Genomic DNA, 18,569 nt, shown 5'->3' with positions numbered 1-18,569 from the left:
ACCATATGTTTATATGGTTATTTTTATATTGCCATGCTTGGGTCACAGATTAGCGCAGAAACACAGGAGGTTGTAGAGAGACAGGAACATTATTCAAACACTGCAAACAAACATTTGTCTCTTATTGAAAAGTTTAAACTCTACTCCATGACAAGACAGAGATGACAGTTCCGTCTCACAATTAAAAGAATGCAAACATATTTTCCTCTTCAAAGGAGTGCGCGTCAGGAGCAGATCATGTCACAGAGATAGAGAAAAGCAAACAAATCAATAGGGCTGTTTGGCTTTTAAGTATGCGAAGCACCGCGGCACAAAGCTGTTGAAGGCGGCAGCTCACACCCCCTCCATCAGGAGCAGAGAAAGAGAGAGAGAGAGAGAGAGAGAGAGAGAGAGAGAGAGACAGAGTTTGTTTTTCAATCAAAAATCAATACGTGCCCTTCGAGCTTTTAAGTATGCGAAGCACCGTGCAGCATGTCGTTTCTGGAAGCAGCTGCACAAAAGATAGCAACGTGAAGATAATCTTTCAGCATTTTTAGACGAGCATCCGTATCGTCTAGGTGTGCGAACAGCCCCCCTGCTCAATCCCCCTACGTCAGGATCAGAGAAAGTCAGTGCAAGAGAGAGAGAAAAGTAAGCCGGGTAGCCTGTCAGCCATCTGCCAATAGCGTCCCTTGTATGAAATCAACTGGGCAAACCAACTGAGGAAGCATGTGCCAGAAATTAAAAGACCCATTGTCCGCAGAAATCCGCGAACCAGCAAAAAATCTGCGATATATATTTAAATATGCTTACATATAAAATCCGCGATGGAGTGAAGCCGCGAAAGGCGAAGCGCGATATAGCGAGGGATTACTGTATAGTAAGTTTAATAATCTTCCAAAATATAATTTTCATTAATTTCAGGCAAACTTATATGTAAAGTTATATAAAGTGTGTTGCCCTAGAGCTTTACCATTTGTATTGATATATGAATTGTCTCCATAACTGTTTTTTTTAGCTTTTTACCTGGTTAAAAATACAGGTTAAGGAAACAGAAAAAGATAATTATCTATATGGATATGACTAATGCAAATAGGTCTTCAAGACTGTTTGTAAATAGACTTTTAATATACTGTATTATTTTTAAAATACTAATAAGAATCAGTCTTATTTAAATGTGTACTGTAGATACTCAAATACTGTACTGGTTAATAATTCAGACTATATAGAGGAAACAGCATAGTTGGAGTGTGAAATATAAATCAACTAACTATGTGATCCTGTGCAAAACAAACCAACATCTTAGCGTTAAATGTAATTCATGTTCTAGGCACTGTTGTGTAATAGTAAAGGCATTGAAGTTTAAATGGCAGTGTTGCTAGTTCAGTCCTTCCCTGTCACTGTCTGGATGTCCCTGAGCAAGTCACTTAACCTCCTAGGCTCCAAAAATTCATATAAATAATTGCATTATAATTTTGGTACTTAAGTGTCTTGGAAAAAGTAAAGGTTCCTTATCTGGCAATTCATTTTACTCTTATACAAAATCATTCTCAGTTAACCATCATGTAGTGCTGTCAAATTTTAACAGACTGTGTAACATTACAGGAATATCGGTGAGCTAAGAAGAGACAAAACAGTAGAAGCTTCACTAAGAATAAGACACTAAGTGCTATTCAGCACAAAAGTGATATTATTATGCAATCAATGTAACAAATGTTATAAATGCTCTCTAATCACGCCAGTGAATTAGTGGTCTGTACTTTGTCTTGCTGATGCCAGAACAGAGATGAACTCCTACAGTACGCCTCCGAGTGAGACAGAGAGTTAGTTTGTTATAGGTGAGCCATTTTAAGTTAAAAAACCACTTCACCAAATCACTTTACATTTTTTCTTTAATACATAAATTACATTCTGAATTATATGTTTCAGATAATCATATACAGTTAGGTCCATAAATATTTGAACAGAGACAACTTTTTTCTAATTTTGGTTCTCTACATTACCACAATGAATTTTAAATAAAACAACTCAGATGCAGTTGAAGTGCAGACTTTCAGCTTTAATTCAGTGGGGTGAACAAAACGATTGCATAAAAATGTGAGGCAACTAAAGCATTTTTTTAAAACAATCCCTTCATTTCAGGGACTCAAAAGTAATTGGACAATTGACTCAAATGCTATTTCATGGGCAGGTGTTGGGCAAGTCCGTTGTTATGTCATTATCAATTAAGCAGATAAAAGGCCTGGAGTTGATTTGAGATGTGGTGCTTGCATGTGGAAGATTTTGCTGTGAACAGACAACATGTGGTCAAAGGAGCTCTCCATGCAGGTGATAGAAGCCATCCTTAAGCTGTAAAAACAGAAAAAACCCATCCGAGAAATTGCTAAAATATTACGAGTGGCAAAATCTACAGTTTGGTACATTCTGAGAAAGAAAGCAAGCACTGGTGAACTCAGCAACGCAAAAAGACCTGGACGTCCACGGAAGACAACAGTGGTGGATGATCGCAGAATCATTTCCATGGTGAAGAGAAACCCCTTCACAACAGCCAACCAAGTGAACAACACTATCCGGGGGTAGGCGTATTGATATCCAAGTCTAACATAAAGAGAAGACTGCATGAAAGTAAATACAGAGGGTGCACTGCAAGGTGCAAGCCACTCATAAGCCTCAAGAACAGAAAGGCTAGATTGGACTTTGCTAAAGAACATCTAAAAAAGCCAGCACAGTTCTGGAAAAACATTCTTTGGACAGATGAAACCAAGATCAACCTCTGCCAGAATGATGGCAAGAAAAAAATATGGAGAAGGCGTGGAACAGCTCATTATCCAAAGCATACCACATCATCTGTAAAACACGGTGGAGGCAGTGTGATGGCTTGGGCGTGCATGGCTGCCAGTGGCACTGGGACACTAGTGTTTATTGATGATGTGACACAGGACAGAAGCAGCCGAATGAATTCTGAGGTGTTCAGAGACATACTGTCTGCTCAAATCCAGCTAAATGCAGTCAAATTGATTGGGCGGCGTTTCATGATACAGATGGACAATGACCCAAAACATACAGCCAAAGCAACCCAGGAGTTTATTAAAGCAAAGAAGTGGAAAATTCTTGAATGGCCAAGTCAGTCACCTGATCTTAACCCAATTGAGCATGCGTTTCACTTGTTGAAGACTAAACTTCGGACAGAAAGGCCCACAAACAAACAGCAACTGAAAGCCGCTGCAGTAAAGGCCTGGCAGAGCATTAAAAAGGAGGAAACCCAGCATCTGGTGATGTCCACGAGTTCAAGACTTCAGGCTGTCATTGCCAGCAAAGAGTTTTCAACCAAGTATTAGAAATGAACATTTTATTTCCAGTTAATTAATTTGTCCAATTACATTTGAGCCCCTGAAATGAAGGGATTGTATTAAAAAAATGCTTTAGTTGCCTCACATTTTTATGCAATCGTTTTGTTCACCCCACTGAATTAAAGCTGAAAGTCTGCACTTAAACTGCATCTGAGTTGTTTCATTTAAAATTCATTGTGGTAATGTACAGAACCAAAATTAGAAAAAAGTTGTCTGTCCAAATATTTATGGACCTAACTGTACTTTAAGGAATACTCTCATACATCATGAAGACCTTTAAAAGGCTGGTCCTAATACAGTTACAATCCTTGGTTTCAGAACATCTTGATCCTCAGCAGTTTGCTATGTGTGGAGGATGCCTTGATCTCCATGCCCCTCAGAGACTACTCCAGCATGGATAAAGCAGACACCAGAGTCAGGATAATGTTCTTTGATTTTTCCTGTGCCTTTAACACCATTCTACCATGTTGACGTGTGAAAAAGCTCAAAGCTATGCATCTTGATGCCACCACAATCTCCTGGATCATGGACTACCTGAGCAACAGGTAACAGTTTGTTAGGATGAGGGACAAAAATGGTGGTGTGTAGTACTGGAACACCACAGAGAACCCTTTTGGGGGTCATATAAACAGCAGACTAGACTGGTCTGACAATACAATGGTGCAGTACAAGAAGGCTCAGAGCAGACTGTACTTGCAAAGGAGACTCAGGTCTTTTATTTGAAGTGAAAACATTGATAATTTTAAGCAGTACCTGGATAAGACACTTGAACAGCTTAGCTGACCAGATAGAGTTGATGGACCAAATGGTCTTGTCCTACTTTATCTAATCATGTTCTTGTGATATTTTGATGTAGCAGAAAACATGAAAAACCTTTATTTTCACAGACTACAGCATAAGAAGCTGTGTCTGCATCACTGCATTCCAAGCGCAATGCAAGGGGAAAAACCCAGCATGCACAAGAAGCATGTGGGGAGCATTTCTCTGCGTCTGACATCATTTTCACCACGATGATACATCTAGTATAAACCAGCCTTTAACCTGTAGCATTCTTGCTGTCTGCAGTTGTTGCCACATTATTTCAGTGTTATTGTGAAAATAAATCTTAGAGTTTTGCTACTATCCACGGTTTTGGGTAATCCATGGTAGTTTTTGGAAAGTATTTCTAATCTTTTATTGATTTTATTCAGCATGGAAAGAAAGGCATTTATGATATAATAGTGATCAATGCCGTAAAATGGTAAACGATATGAAAAATGTCAACGGAAAAATCAAAAAAAAAAAAAAAAAGTAGCTATTCCATAAAGCACATCAGTTATCCAGTCGCTTTTTGGTGTTTTTTTCACCAAAATTTCCAGTTAACGTTTTGGTTTGGATCTTTTGATTTCACATGTGACAGACAATGTCTTGGGATTATTCCTTTGCCTGTTCCAATAAGAAAGAAGTTAGGTCATCTCTGCTGTGGCCTAATAAACTTCAGATGTAAAGAATCATTCCAATTTAAACACAGCATCAAGCAGCCTGCCATGAAACTTTTCATTGCTAGTAGAAATTAATGAAAAAACAAATATCATCAATGCCAAAGGGAACACGTAGGACAAAGACTTCATTGCCGGTGAGATAATTCAATTCAGCCTCAGTTTCAGATGTTCTGGCTCTAGGGAGTCATTTAATCTCATAAACAATCTATTGCAGTTAAAGAGTTTAATTTCTGAGTCGTTATAATTAAGTATTTCAACAAATTACTGCCCCAAGTGACAAGGAACTGACCTTTACAAACACTTGTCTGACAATAATCTAAGAATTATAAAGAGGAAAAATATTGGCTTCTGATTGTGACTGACTCACTGCATTTAGGGATGGATAGACAGACTGATTCAGGAAAAACTCAATGATCTAAACAAACTTAATAAATTCAGTTTTTAAAATGTATACATCAATTTTCTTACTCCCAGTCCAATTCAGAGTGAACTATACAGGGACCACAACCTATTTCACCAATTTTGGGCATAAGATGAGAACCAACACTGCAGTAGATACCAGTTCAATGTAAGGTATTCTGTTGAGATCCCCTCACAGCCTTTTGTAGTATGCATCTCTCAACCGTAGATTACCTTGGCTGTTATGGGAAGTAAAATAAACCTTGTTGTTAAAGGGAAAGTAAACTGAATTAGCTGCTAGATTAAAAACATAACATGTGCATTAATGCTGAAGGAACCATGATAAGGGGAACAACATTTTCTTGGGATTGAAACTGAAACTCCTGATTTCAAGATGCTGCTTCCCTCTTGAATGTCAGACACTGCTGGGTCCCAGTAGTTCAACACAGCACGTTTGGGAGTTAAAAGCTCCCACTCACTTGCATTTTCACTCTTGAATGTGCTACTTGGCTACCATTCCCTTCACCTTAATTGGGTATTTTGAACTATGCACATATTTGGATGTTATTTGGTTTTGTAGGCTCCATAATATGAATTTGTGATACTCAATTACATAAAACATTTATTTGTAACGTGGGATACATGTCTAAATAGATCCCAGGTAACCTAACTAAGTAGCACCTCTCCAATTATTCTAAACTTCATGTGTTTTTGTGTCTCAGACTAAGAAAGTCTCATAAACTTGAGAATGGAAGCACTTCTGATAAGGAATCACTCTCTAACCAAGACAGTCTGATGGGTGGACTGCTTCCTTGAGGTTCCCTGTTGGACCGCACCACTCCAGTCCTGTTTTAGGGTCAGGCATGCAGTCCTGAATCTCAGCTGTATTACCTTTCCCCTGGGCTGCTTAAGAGCCACAGTACTCTTATTCTAAGCACTGACAACACACTGTTCAGGTGAGAAGTTGGCAAGAGCCCATGTTGGGTACCACACCCTGCTTGTGTAGTGACATGTTCACTTTCAGATGAATCTAAAACATCAGAACTTCCAACTCCGGATCAAGACTCCTCTATGAGGATGTAGATTCACTTCTGACACAGATTTCAGTGACAGCTCACATTTGATCAACAAAGTGCAGGGTCAATTTGAACCTACTTTTTTGGTTGGTTTTGTATTTGACACTTCTTGACAGTATATGTTTTTTTTACAAAAACAATCTTTCAAAGCAAGCTACAAGCCTGAATAAGAACAATACAGTTCCTACAAGACAATTTTTCTTTTAAGTATCTTTATAGCCTATAATCATTTGTACTTTCCCATGCTGGAAATGAACTTTGTGGTACATATTATTTTTCAAATGCAGCAGGGTAGTACTTTCCATTTATTAATTTCTGCATGAGTTGGGGTGTGATTTTCTACCATTTATTTCTGCATTATTCATTGTCACATTAAAAGGCTTCCTAAGAACTGCTAATTTTAAAACTGAAAGCAGCGCTACAGCTTATTGTGCAGCTTGTATTAATAGAAGTAAAACAATACAAAGTCAAGGTTACTTAATGCCTTTAGCTATTCCTTCTAATTAAAAACAGTTTGCATTTTAGTTCAGAGAACAACACTTGAGGAAACACCTCATTTTTAAGCCTGCTTATGTGCAATGTAAGTTTAAGTTTTGCCCTAGTCAGCACTTTTAACCTGTTGTTGGAGGTGAATGACATATAATGTAAGAATAAACTAAACTGAACTGAAGATTCTGTTCAATATTTATGAAAGTAAGATGATTTAAGTCTAAAATTTGTGTTCGTTAGCTCAAAGCAGATTCTGGCTTCTATCCAAACCATTTACAGGTTTTTCTGCCAATAACATAAGCTTTCATCTGTTTTCACTTCTGTCTTTTTACTGTTGCAAGAAACAGTAAATGTTATATTTTTGGCACTTACAGCAGAATATACTGCATTTACACAAAAGGATTTAAACAGAAGTTTAACAAATCCTAGAGAGCCTTCATAATAACTAAACATGCCAAATACAAGTAAATGCATGTGTGTTAAATTCAAAGATGGTTAATAAACAAGCATCAGAGAAGATCATAATGCATCTTTGACTCGCTGAAGGTGAGAAGTTTAACACTGAATTGCTTTCATTCTTGTGAAATACACTGAAGGGTAGAGTGCTGAAATCAAAGAATATGGAATAGATTGGGGGTTCTCTTTAAAAAACATATACATTGTGAAGAAAATACAAACAAACAACAAAGATAAAGGTTTGAGAAGTAATCATATAAGACTAAGTCAGAATACAGACTGATAAACAGAATGAATGCTTGGGTTTTTATAGGCGGAGGACAGGAAGGGGAGGGATCTCAGGTGGAAATGAGGTCTGCAGAAGGGCGTGATGAAGAAGCAGAAGTGGGCGGAGTCTTAACTGTTTTTTCCTTCTGGTGGTCTGGCATTAGTACTGTACATCAACCCCTGCCTCTGCATTTTTCTCCCAGTTAAGCCCTTAGACTGCCTCCCAAGCACACGTGTGACAATATATATTTTTTTATTTTAATTTGGCATATGCTTAAATTCTATATAATATGGCTAGGAAATTAAATTTAAAGTCATATGACTATAAATTTCACTAGGTGCACTGCAGCTCAGTGTGTATGTTTTTACTCTGTCTATATCCTGAAGACATCCATTTTTATTGCCAGCTCCAAACTGACATCAGTCTGAGAATACATTGTAACTAACAAAAGTTCTTTCATTCTGTTTATTCCAAACTGCCAAGAAAGCTAATGTTCCCTGTAATTCTATAATGGAAAAAATGAGTAAACAAAATGGTTGTATGAATGTTCTTATATTTTAAAAATCAGAAATAGCTAAGCCCTAAATTTTAAAGTTTGAAGTATGCTTTGTAACTCATAATTTGCTCCATTAGAGTGTTGTACTTAGATGTGTATCTATTAGTTAGCGGGCTAGTTGTACTGAAAACCTAAGGAGGCAGGTGCTTGGGGTATTTCTGTTTTTATTGTCAGTATAAAAGACCATGAGATGGAATAATTATAGGGTTCAGGAGGAGACATAATCTAAACAACAGGCAGGTATTGTAAACTTTGGGTTCTTAAGCATAATTAGTTCCACAAATAACTCAAAAATGCTCACTAGATGGTAACCATCAAACTTCAGTTAGTCAGAAAAGGGCAAAGGTAGATAAAAAGATTTATTTTTACAAAAAATGTTATGAGGCTCAAAATAAGCTCCAAGGAGCACAAAAATCCAAAGATGTTGCATGTAAAGACAAAGTGAATCTAAGACAAATAACTTCCCAAAGTGCAAATCCAAAGAACAGTTGAAAAACAGAGCACAGGAGTCAAAAATCCAGTAAATTCACAAAAGCACTATGATAATCAAAAACTCAAAATGACGTACCAATGTCAGTGAAATTAATGAACCGCAAGAGACTGTGGGTTTTCTTCAGACTTTAAAAGGCTGAGGGAAGTCCCTTGCTGTGATGACAAGTAGCACACAAAACACAAAAAACATATCAGACAATATATCTACACTAAATAAGCCACATAAGCAGTAATATAAAAAATAAATTAATCATAAATGCCAAATTTGAACAATGTAATTACATTTGAGGAGTCCTCTGCTTAAGGTCAACAAAAGCAGCATCATTCTCACTAGGTGCTCTTATTGCAATGTGAGTGCTGTCAATTGTCACAATTATCTTAGGAAAACTGGATACTACTGCATATTGTCTTTTTATGTTGGCATACACAACCAAACCATAAAGATACTGAATGTAGCACCTCATCAGTCACTTATTACTTCCAGCAACAGTGGGTATTATGGAGCTGAAGCTTGGCTGAGATTTTCCTGACATGTCAGCCAGTTCTCTCTGGTAGCTGCCTGTTGCAAGAAAGCCAACCATTATCAAAACCTGCATATGAACAGGTAGAGCCAGACGTCGGTCAATCTGGGGCCAGCTCAGCACATAGTTCCATGAGAATGACTCTTTAAAGTCTAAATCATCTCATAAGCCAGACATCATCATGAGCAAAAAAAATACGACCATTCCCCATTTCCTTTATATATGGTCATTTACATAGTCTCGAGGCAGTGCCAAACATCCATGTTTTGTCAACCCATTAGAAAGTTGTGTCTTTCTGTATGTAGGGAGTAAGTAACGGCTGTGGTTTTGACTGCACTTTGGTTTCTAATCTTTGGAAGTGACAAGTAGCCTTTATAAACTGATGAAAAAACAAAAAGTTCTGCAGTACATATAAACAGCATTGGCCCTCTTAAAAGGAAACTAAAATTGAGTCTATAGGGCATATTCATCACCTTTGAGGTTTAATGTGTACAATATGGACAAATGTTTTAGTGCTGTTCTTTTACAACTCTAAAGATGTGGGATTTCATCAAAGCCGGAGATCATACGCACTTGCAAATCAATTTGTAGGGATCTTACAACATGGTATCAAATTGTCTGTACAATGTGTTACAAATCATCACATTAATAGTTGTATCTAGCAACACATCTTCTTATTTAACAATATAACATTAATGGCAGGTTTTGAGAATAAACCTTTGAATGCATTAAAGGTGAACATCTGCTATACGGAACATAAACCTGTGTTGCATTGAAAGTCTGGGCTCTTTGTGAACCATGAACGGTTTAAGCAACAAGTAAAATGAGCAGACAGTGTTAAAAGAGTGGACACAAAATACAAGAGAATTCTTCTCTTTAAAGACTCCATTTGCAGGCATTTTAATCAAAGTAGGGAAAGAATAATTCAAGTAACAGTGTGCGTGAAGATACACTAGTAGTCCATGACTGTAGATGAAAAACCAAACCAAAAGAAATGGGAAACTTCAGGACCTAAGCATTTGATGGATCACTGATTAATGAAGCTGGAAATCATTTAAGCATTTAACACATTTTTATTTTATTTTGTGTTCTTAGCACAAGTCCTAAAACAATACTACTGTATACTACAAACATTATACAACATATCTGTGAAGATACACTAATTAAAAGACTTTGGAACTATATGAAGAGAGCAGTGAATCCTAGATGGTTATAAGAAAAGAAACCCACATTTTGTGTACATAACCTTCTCACACTGCAGTGCCAGATCTGACAGATTTTGCAAACAATCAGTTAATATGAACTTGTTAAAGGTTACTCATTTCACATGGAATTCCCCAAAAACAAATATTGTGAGCTGACATTTTAGCCAGGCTTTGATACTGCTGGCTCAGGCTTCAGCTCTCCACAGCCCTATAAAATGTGTGGGACAATTTGTGAAGTGCTAATGCACACGCTGAAACATGAAAACTATGGTAGCAAATTATTAGTGCAAATGTAAAGAAGCCTCAGCAATGTGACTAATGGCTTTAGTTAAAAGCTCTTGGGGGGGGATTTGGGGGGTGGAATTAATGATCATCCAAAGATGAGGAGTCTGACAGCAAATGTCTACAGATTTAACACAACACAAGAGGAAACTTGAATGATTTTGTGCACCGGCCTAATCAATTCAGGATTTCAAAAAAACCAAGTGACATATTTCCTTGGAGCAAAACCTTTGAGCAGCGTGGGAATTAATTGGACTAAAATGTTTGATGTTATTCCCAAACACAGAGGTGTAAGTTATACTCAAAACTGATGTGCTATCAAGATGCTATAACTACAAGTTCTATGTTGTGTAAGCAAAGTGGTCGTCATATGAGTGATGGAAGTTAGCAATAACGGATGGCAGAACTTAAAAAAAAACTGTTCCATGACTGCCAGGAACTTTATATTGCTCATTTAACAATATTTCATTTTTTGTCTGTTTCTGGAATTCAACAAATTGCTAAAAAATGTTCCTTGTATAATGTCAAAGTAAAACTGCTACAAAAAATCTGCTGATAACAGTTTTTTAAGTGATTTTTTTACTGTATTCTCACTATGACAACTTTAATGATGCCAAGAAAAATCTGACATGGAAGCCAACATTTGTAGCTCTTTTTGAAAAAGAAAATGATTCCAGGATGTTTTTGGAGAGTCTATGTATATGACATAAATACAGGCAGGATAATAAAACCAAACAGAACCATCAATTGTTCCATTTTTTTACATAAACAAAATATGCTCAGGGATTAACAAAAATTTAGACATCATATTCAAATAAATATGTACAGCTAAAGTGAAACATAATCAATATTGACAATGGCTAAGATGTAACATAACATAACATAACATAATAATAATAATAATAATAAATTTTATTTATATTGCACTTTATATTTTAGCAATCCCAAAGTGCTAATATAACATAACCAAGGGTAACTTTTAAAATCTCTTCTCCGAAATCTCTTAATTAAAGTCAGGTTTGCTGGAGGGCAGATCCTATCCTAGCTTTATTGGGTGCAAGGCAGGAATCAGTACTGTATACAGTATATATTCACCTGAAGCCGAATTAGTGTCAGCAATCAAAATCACATGCACATCTTGATGGGATGTGAGTACCCAGTGGAAAAGTAGTGAAAAAACATTAGGTAAAATTTTTAGTCTGTTAAGCTTTTCAGTTATATTGCCTTTTGTCTGACTGCTGTAAATAGGATGAGTTCATTGAAGTATGCAATCCTGTCCATTACTTGGAATGAATTATCAGGTATCTTTCTTTATTTAAGCTAATACAGAATGATCTAATGTCCCATATATGGGTCTCTCTGTAATAGATTAACATGTTATCAGTCACACGCTGTCACACACATGCAATTATGAGGCAGCTAAAGGGCCTTAGTAATTGTAATAACACCACCAACCAGGAGGTGGCAGAGTGTGCAGGCTGTATTTCTCAGCTACTTGCAGACCATTCCCAGGAAATCCCACCAGGTTATGGCACTCTCTATGACATCACTTCCCGGTCCCGGTCCCCAGAGATGACATCACTTCCGGTCCCCGCGGACATTACTTCCGGTTCTGGCATCTTTCTTGTCTTTGATCAGTTCTGTTTTGGACTCAGTCTTGTGAACATCTCTGTTCAACAATTTCAACTTTAGCAGCCAGGAAACATTATACAGGTGGCTGCCCGAAAATTTTATCATGTCTTTTGGTGTTCTTTATCACAACGCTAAATAAGCTGTTGTATATTCATATACTATAAAGCACTTTTTCAAAGGACTGACAACACTCCTATGATTACAAGGCCAGACGCCTGGAATGTTTCAAAAGTGTTTTTGTTAAATACATTTCTTACACTTATATATTGCTGGAGTCTGAAGAATATTTTATGTATCAGAGCTGAAGCAGAACCACGGTTGAACATGCGGAGAACATGCCAACTACATGTAGACAACAACCGATCTGTTAGACAATAATGAACTGTTTAAAAAAAATAAGACTGTTCTCTGAAAAAAAAAATAAAAACTGAAACAGTGGCTTTGGCTGATCATTTTAGTAGATGATGCTTCAGAGATTTTGTCTTATCACGAGAAAAGGATATCACTAAAATCCACAATAAGTACTATCTGCGTAAAAGTAGTGGAGAAACTCTTGAAGAAAAATAATTTTGTGCTTGATCATCCTACTGCATGCTCTCCACACTCCTTTGTCCTTTTCAGGATGCAGCATCCTTGACATTCTGATTCTCTCACTTGTGTTCTGGAATTATGTTGATGAAATTATTTAAGTGTTGCATGTAAGTTAATCTTGCTCACCAGGATTCTACTTAAAAAGCTATCAAGACTTGTCTTAAATATACATCATGCGCTTTGCAAAGTGCCCTCTTGTGTCAACACAGAGGTGCTGTCTTGGGAAGTTCTCAAAGATCATTTTGTTCTCCATTTACACTTTACTAATTATTAAGGAATTACAAAACTTGCTGCAGTCAACCTCATGGTTGGCTTTCTCTTTCTTCACTTGCATTATCAAAGATGTTTAACGTAGGGTTGCTTGCTCCTGTATAACTAGGATACACGTGTATTTATTGTGGGAGACAAGATTTTACAGCACTATAAGGCAGAAACAGGACCTTTGAAGGGCCTATTCTCAGATTAAATTCAAATGTCATCCAAGAGTGTAACTTTGAGTTGTACAAAATGTCATACTTAACAGCTACAAATGTTGTTGCCTTGAGGTTGTCAAACTATGTATCATAAGCAAAGAGAGATTACACGACTCTTAGCACTGTTTCAAGATTCAAATTATCAAAGAATTATAAGCATTTTGACAACTATTTAACATACTCCCTTGATGCAACCATTTTCTGCACAAAGATTTTGTATGGAGAGTTCAGCTACAGACTCAGCCTACACTTTTCCTTTTTCCATTTTGTTGTGGTATGACAAATCAGACTCCCTTCTGTTTACATTGTCCAAAAGATTTTTTTTCCTTGTGGCCGCATATGTTTTACACTTTTGGCTGAGAGGTTATTGGTTGTAAACCCTCACTCACACAGGAACCTACTAGCAGCTTGTTGAGCCTCATTACAGAGCAATATGACTGAGTTGCTAGGGATGTCTCACTATATAACTGGTGGTTACGAGGGTGAGATGTGACTACAATTCGTTATTATTTAGCCTATGAGAGAAATTACTAGAAATATTTTGTAGCCTAATTTGAAGGTAGTTAAAGTCTTAGCTAATAGGAGGATGTGGTTAGTTGAGGACAGTGCCAATGTACAAAGGATAAAATGTGTTATGTGGACATACAAGAAATGATAAATAACTTCATAAGACAGGAAGCGAATATTTTACATGAAATTTTTCCTCTCTATATTGATTTATTCTTTGTTTTCCAGAATATGCACAAGCAATGCTTTGAAGTAAAGCCCTGGGGCATTCAGAAATCTGCATAACCAAAGTCAGGGTCATGGGGAACAGAGCCTATCCTGGGGGTTTAAAGTATGGGGTTTAAAGGATAAATTTCATATTTTTCAAGTCAAGGTTATTTCTTCAGAAACATTGTATATATGCATTTGACATGTGAAACTGTGTTCTAAATTTAAGCTCTTTCTATACATTTTTAAAAAATATCTTGCCAGCATTGGTGGGTATGGAGGGTATGGGGCATGGAGTAAAAGCTTAAAAACTTAACAAATACGTCCATTTTTCAATGTGTACCTCAAAAAATGTGTGGAGTGATAGAGCACAGTTTAATGAATTCCAGGAAGTTACTTAAAGGTATAGTTTTTAAAATATATTTTAACTGTAAAAAATATACTGATTTAAATAATACTTTCATCTTTCTCAGCAGACAATACTTCTTTAGATGATTTTCTGATAAAGAATGGCGCCGTTCAACCAGAAGCAATAGCTAGCTTGTACTGACAAGTCTAGAAAGACATTTAGTTTCAATGATTACAATTTACCCAAACTGTGATTTACTTTGATCTTAAAAACTCTTCCCTAACAAAAATAATGGTATACACACCAAGAACATTGAGAATTATCTTGTTTACAACTGTGTTTATTGGAAAGTACAGCTTAACCACTGTTCTGTTTGGCAAGAATTATATTATTTATAAATTAACAAGCTTTAGCTGTACATAAACTGAACAAGATAAATGCAAAGATGATCATTATTAGTATTATTTGATGATAAGAAAATAAATGAAGTAAATTAAATTACTTCATTGTAAACGGACCTTATGAATGACACCGCAGTTGTGACCCGTTATGCTGGCTACTTTGAGCAGCCGTTTAAAGCTGATCCTCCAGCTAGGATGTTGGACATCTCTGGTCCACGGTTCTTGAGGCTGATCCTCCAATTAGGTGTGAACCACCCAATCTCACTGAGATTGCACAGGTGGTGAACCAGTTAAGGGTAGGGAAGGCTGCAGGGATCTGTGGTATGCAGGATGAAATTTTGCAGGCTGGTGGTAAAGGCTGTCCTCCTGGCATTGCAAGCAATCTTTGCTTTCATTTGGGAGACGGGCATCATCCCAATGGACTGGAAAATGAGATTTGTTGTCCCTATCTAGGAATTGAAGGGTGATCGCCTGGATTCTTGCAACTACAGGTGGATAACAATGCTCTCTGTGCCGGGCAAGGTCCTTGCTAAGGTCATCCTCAATAGGATCTGTGATCACTTGCTCACCTACCAGTGACCAGAGCAGTCTGATGTTATGCTTAAGAAGTCCACCATCGACCACATCCTGGCACTGAGGGTTCTCATGGAGTGCAAACATGAATATCCGCAGAGTTTCTTTGTCAATTTTTGTAAAGCGTTCGATTCTTTTGATTGAGCCATCCTGTGGGACATTCTGAGGTTGTGTGGGATCCCCTCAAAGTTCCTGGATATCATGGTTGGTCTGTACACTGGTACTGTGAGTGCTGTGCACAGTGGAGGCAGAACCTCTGATTCTGGGGTTCGTCAAGAGTGTTTTCTTGCTCCTACTCTGTTCAGTGCTTGCATGGACTGGGTGATGGGCAGGGTCGGGGGAGGCATCTGTTGGTGAAGAGAGATTCACTGATCTTGACTTTGCCAATGATGATGAGGTCTTCGCTGAGTCAATGGAGACTCTAATCGGGGCTCTGGAGAGACTGAGCGAGGAGTTTGAGTGTCTGAGCTTATGAGTGTCCTGGATAAAAACAAAGATGCAGGCCTTTAATGACCTCTTGGGCACAGCCATCAGCAGTGTGTCTGTCTGCTGAGAGAGTATCGACCATGTTGAGAGGTTTTACTTACCTTGGCAGCAACAGTCATGTCTCTGGTGACTATACCTATGAAGTCAGTAGACGGAATGGGGAAGCATGGGGGGTCATAAGGACACTGGAAAAGGGTGTGTGGCGTTCCTGATATCTTTGCAAAGAGATGAAGGTCCAAGTGTTCAGAGTCCTGGTGCTTCCTGTTTTGCTATATGGTGGTGAGACATGGATGCTATCCAGTGACCTGAGACAAAGACTGGACTCCTTCGTTACTGTGTCTCTTTGGAGAATTCTTGGGTACCGCTGGTTTGACTTTGTGTTGAATGAGTGTTTGGTCATTGAGTCCCGAATGGGGCACATTACTTGCATTTTGATGGATCATAAGTTACAACAATAAAGCCAAGTGGCACGATTCTCCAAGAATGATCTGACATGCAGAATCTTCATTGTTGAGGACCAGAGTGGCTGGACCAGGCCAAGGGGATGACCACGTAATACCTGGCTGAATCAGATAGATGGTCATTTCTGGAGGGTGGGATTGGACCGTGTTTCTGCCTTGGGGGTTGCTAACCAGGATCCCAAGTCGTTTTGTCGTGTGGTGGGCACGCTGTACCAGTGCATGTTTCCCAACCTGACCTAACCTGACCTGACCTGAAATATTTATGTAGTTTTATTGGTCCAGATTAAATCAATTTTTTTCACATTTCAAATGATTATTGTCAGAGTTTGCACATTTATAGCACTCCATGGGTGTTATTTAATATTTTTTCACAATTTGTTGTTGTATCAATTCACACCACAACAGATTCTTTTGGGTGGTCATGCTAGTTACTAGGAACAACATTGCTATCGCTTAGGTGGTATTACATATGTAGCAACTAGTCATGTATAAAAGAATGGTGATCATATTTATAAATCTTACAAAATTTAACATAGTCACAACAGTGGTAGCACCTTCAAGGCTCTGATGAGGTAAGAGTGACTCCCACCCAGGGTGAGGTAATGTGGCTGTTTATTCCTTCTCCAGATTCATTAACAGAATTGAAGAGAAGCACACAAGATGTCTGACAACAATCCAGCCTGGCAGAGCCAGGAAGTTGGCAGTCGGTTTTTAGCCTGTGGATGAAGAGGACAGCAGTCCTTTGGCAGATGCACCTTAACTGCGGGTGCATTTGCCAGGCCCATAGTGTATTTTCTTTGTTTAATTATGTTTTGGGCTTTGTGTCATTTTTTTGCCTTGGATAATGGATAAAATACCAAGGTTGTTTCCCACCACTTTATAAAACATGTTACATTTCCTAACATGTATCCACAGTGTACCAGAACCAGAGATAAAGTACGAATGGTTTCTGTAAAGAAAAGTGGAGCAAGTTTATTTATATTTTTATACTCACCAATAATGATTTTCTGTTACAAATACAGTATACTATAATAGAAGAAATACAATTTGTTTTAAAATTTAAATGCAAGCCTTTTGCAAGACTGTAGCGATGATAGTATTGTACTTCAGAATATCAACCAATTCATAGGACGTCTACTTTCTAAAAGTTATTGGATAAGTAGTTTCTAGTCATTCACTGCTTTATTTCAATAAAATAATTTAAACTGATAAATACTGCGTGATAATCATTTAAATTAAAAACAAATTAGTGTCAACAGTATCTGTATGAATTTAAGTATCATGTTTCAGCATTATGACTCCTAATGGTTATACATAAAGAAAAGATTTTAGTGCTTCGAGAAGTGGGTGCATTGAGACAGAAAATACTGGATACAATTTTTTTTACCATGTTGAATACATTCTGATATGAAGACTAGTAATAAAACACATAACAACTTTACCTTAATGTCCAGTATTCAAAAGCAATTCAAGCATTCAAATTGTCTACTCAGAAACTGGCAGAGGATGAAATATCTATGTTCTGTCAAAGAAGAAAAAAGACAGAGAGAAGAAGTGAGGTGAAACACAAAACACTGGCCAAAAGCACATAAAATTGTGGCACTCATAAAAAATAAGCCAAAATTCAAAATGATAATGCTATGAAAATGATGATATTGAATAGGACTGTATATTATAATATTATACAATAATAAAAATAACTGTTAAATTAACATCTGTAAAGTAAAAAAAAACAAATCATAACAATCAAAGGGACTTCCTATAGTTAAAATGGCTAAGTACAAAACAAGATGCTAAATCTGTGCTTGAGAAACAACTCGAGTCTTTTTCAATAATTGTATAAATAAAATAAATGCAAGGAAAATCCTTTAAGGAATCCAAAGCTTGAATACTGATATTTTTGTGCTGCCATCTTTTATTATCATTAAAGTCATTCATTTTTGGGAATGCTTGTCAGGTAACATAGCAGTGGGTGCAGCCATGAAAAATAATCGAGAACAAAGCAGCGCCTGAGCAAAATATGCAACAGTAAATGGTGCCAAAGTAATTTCAGTATATTTACATTATTTGAAAAAGATAAAAAAAACTAAACTAAAGAGGGTTTAAAACAAATTATACCAAAAGCCTGTGTAATAGAATGTTGTCATAAATCATTTTAATATCTCAGATGGTTTTTAAAAGAGAAAAAAAAAGTACAATTTTCTGTGTCAGTGTAAAGTACATTATTAGCAACATAAATTAAAATAGTAACACATTTGTCAGATAGTGCATTGACATTTAAATGAAACTGCACTTGTGAGGCTGTAGTTTTCTTTAAGAATTTACATAGAAAGGG

Source organism: Erpetoichthys calabaricus, chromosome 4 (genome assembly GCF_900747795.2).
Source record: "Erpetoichthys calabaricus chromosome 4, fErpCal1.3, whole genome shotgun sequence".
Taxonomy (NCBI): domain Eukaryota; kingdom Metazoa; phylum Chordata; class Cladistia; order Polypteriformes; family Polypteridae; genus Erpetoichthys; species Erpetoichthys calabaricus.
The sequence above is the reverse complement of the archived record's forward strand: the minus strand, read 5'-3'. Positions refer to the sequence as shown.